A 3,523-nucleotide genomic window follows, 5' to 3' on the forward strand; every position below is an offset into this window, starting at 1 on the left:
CCTTTTTGAGTTCTTCCATGTCATGAGACCCATTCACATTTTTCTTGGAGGCTTTGAATGTAGGAGCTTTGGCTTTGTTATCTTCTTCTGAGTACATATTTTGATCTTCCTTGTCACCAAATTATGTTTCTATAGTCACAGTTTTTGTTCCATTGTTTTCTTATTTTCCCAGCCTATTATTTGACTTTTCAACTCTTTGTTAAGGTAGGGTTCTGCCTCCAGTGTGGACGGTGAAGTGTCACAAGCTTCAAGGGTTTTGTACAGTTGTTTTCAAAGATACTTCTAGGGACCTGTAAGTTTTCAGTTCTTCCAAGGTAGGGTGATCTAAGGAAAGGTATTTACTCCTCTCCTGGCCTATGCTGTCATCTGTGAGCAACCACAAGCACTCTTTTCTGCCCTGGAACTGTGAAGATAGTCCCCTCTCCACTGCTGCCACAAGCTCTGCTACGCTATTGCTCCTCCTCACCCCCAGGTCTGTGACCCAGGTCCAAGTATGTGCAAATCAACAGAATCATGCCTCAGTGCTAGTGAAATGACCCCCTGTAATCTACTTCTGACCAGTTGTTTGATCCCCTTATCATCTGTGGGCTGAGAGCTCTAGAAGCAAACTGCCACTGCTGCTATTAATTCCTTCACTCTCAAGGCTTGCTCCTGGTTTGCTGGGGCCAGAGCTGAACTGGCACAGCCTGCACTGGACTGGGCTCCCTCCTCACCCAGGTCCAATAGACGTTTCCTGCTGACCTTTTAAGTTGTCTTTGGTATCTGTGGGCTGAGAAGTCTGGAAACTGTCACTACTGCCAGTGATTCAGTCCCCTATGGCCAGCTCTGGGTTTGCTGGGCCCAGTCTGTGCTGGCCTGGCCTGCACTGAACTGCAGTCATCTCTCAGCCTGGTACAAAAGATCTTTCCTTGGGGCAACTAGGTGGTGCAATGGATAGAGCACCGGCCCTCAAGTCAGGAGGACCTGAGTTAAAATCCAGCCTCAGACCAAACACTTGGCACTTACTAGCTGTGTGACCCTGGGCAAGTCACTTAACCCCAATTGCCAAAAAAAAAAAAAAGAAAAAAGAAAGACCTTTCCTATAGACCTTCCAGGTTGTCTTGGGCTGGAAATTTGTTTCACTCTATCTTTTTGGGGGTTCTACTGCTCTAGAATTTGTTTAGAGACATTTTTAAAGGTATTTGGAGGGGTTTGAGGGAAAGCTCATACAAGTTCCTGCCTTAATCTGCCATCTTTAAGGTAAACTCCCTATTCTTGTTTTAAAAAAAAAATCTTATGTCTTTTCATTCGGCAATCTGCACTTCAGCTATTCACAACTATATTTAAATGTAAAAAAAAAACAGGTTATCTTGTATTTTTCCTACTATATAATTAGCTGTCATATCATGTCTCATATCTATATCTGCTTCATCTTTACATTGATAAAATATCCTACTTGCTTTCTGGTTCTGATGATTCTAGCAATTTGTGTGCTATATAAGCTCAATAAATGATGCTATGTTGGACTGAAGCCTACATGAAATTCAAAGGGATTAAATAATGTATGCCTTCCCATGCTAAACAAGAAGCTTCAGGCTTCTAGTATTTTCTCCCTTTCCTAACCCCCTTTTCAATGTTATGATTATTTTGTTGGGATTATAGAACACATTTTCTCTGTCTCACCTCAGCCATCGGGTTGTTAGAGTAAGCAATTGAATTTTACTCTTAATTTATTTTCTGGGAAAGAGCAATGTCACTTGGTTCTTTAAACATTTGAAATCTTTAAAAAAAGTTTCGCTTCAGAAAATACTGAGGTTTTACCTTAACTCAGCTGTAGTTGAAATGAAATGTTCCATGTGTTGGCATACAGTCATAATACTCGTAACTCAAATCAGTGTGAGAGCATGAGTAGGTGATTAAAGATTATTGCTTTTAATATCCTATCGTTATTTATACATTAGAAAATAAAGCACATTTTTGCATAAATTTGGTAGGTTTCAAGAAATAAAATGATTGTTTATGCCTCTGTCAGTCTGACTATAAAAATAAAAATTTCTGATAATTTTAATACTTTGATAGGCAAATAGATCTGCAATCTAGTGGATGCAGAAACCACTTCCAAATCATATTCACTTTCAATTATTGTGAATCTTATCTATGTTTTCTCATAAATCATCTACAGAGACTCTACCCAGCATTTTCAGGGTCTTACTCTAGATCTCTTGACATGTTTTGATTTAAGTGTCCACTGGGTAACCTTTACTCTCTCAACAATTATTTCTTCTTATGCATTATTTCTTCTTATGCATCTTTCAGATAACACTAGTTAGACCAGAGTGGCAAACACCAGTCAACTGGTAGTGCACCCTGCAATACTCCCACGTGTTGCTCAGATTAAAATGTATTTGCAAAATATTTAAGAAAATAAATTTTATGAATACAACACTGTGTTGTATAGTGGATCCATCAACTCTTTAAGTTTTCTATTACCCTGTTGCTTTTTTATGTAGGTGTGTATTATATTTCTATCTTTGTGAATCTGTATTATGTACGTGGATAATATATCTGTATATGTCTCTGGTTTTGTGCCTTTATACTTGTGCAACTATATTTTTTTAAAAAATACATATATGTATGAGTACTTTTGTTTCTTTGTTCATCTATTTGTTCCTGTGTGCCTAACTTTGTGTTTGAACATGAGTTGTGTGTGTGTGTGTGTGAGTGAGAGAGAGAGAGATTTAAAATGGAAACAGATTCTAGATTCAGAAAACATGAAGAAATGGCAGGTAAAAAGCATAAGAGTTGTTAACAAATAAATTTATAATGTGACATATTGGTGAAATAATGTTATAGGAAACAATTGTTTGCTAGAAATATGGAAAATACAATTTCTGGGGACAATATTTTGAGTTTCTGATTCATTTGTCTTATGCCTTATTTTGAGTATAACGATTATGAACATTTTATCAGAAATATGTCATGTAATACATTCTGTGATTCTGAAATCTTGGCTGCATTGTTTGCAATTGTACCTCCCCTAAAGTCTTTCTTGAGTTTCTCGTTATAGCATAGAGATCACCTTGAGATCTTGATGGCCTGGCCAGTTGAATGCAAGCTTTCCTCCTCTCTAAAATGGGGATAATAAGAGTACATACCTCTCAGCGTTATTGTAAGGATCAAATCAGAAATGTGTGAACTGCTTTGTGAACCTTAAAATACTATATAAATGGGGCAGCTACGTAGCACAGTGAATAGAGCTGTGGCTTGGAGTCAGGAGGACTTGAGTTCAACTCCAGCCTCAGACTCTTAACACTTTCTATCTGTGTGACCCTGGGCAAATCACTTAACCCCAATTGCCTTACCAAAACAGCAAAAAAAAAAATACTATATAAATACTGTTGTTGTTTATCATTCATTTTTGAAAAAGACCAATTACATCATGATATTGGGAGCAGGGTACAATGTGTTCAGTTGTGACTACTCAATCCAATTTGAGACTGGAAGCCTCTGCCACAGGTTGGGCGTAATGTTGTATTAGAACAGG

The sequence above is a fragment of the Vombatus ursinus genome, unplaced genomic scaffold (genome assembly GCF_900497805.2).
Source record: "Vombatus ursinus unplaced genomic scaffold, bare-nosed wombat genome assembly UNPS02014909.1, whole genome shotgun sequence".
Classification (NCBI taxonomy): Eukaryota; Metazoa; Chordata; class Mammalia; order Diprotodontia; family Vombatidae; genus Vombatus; species Vombatus ursinus.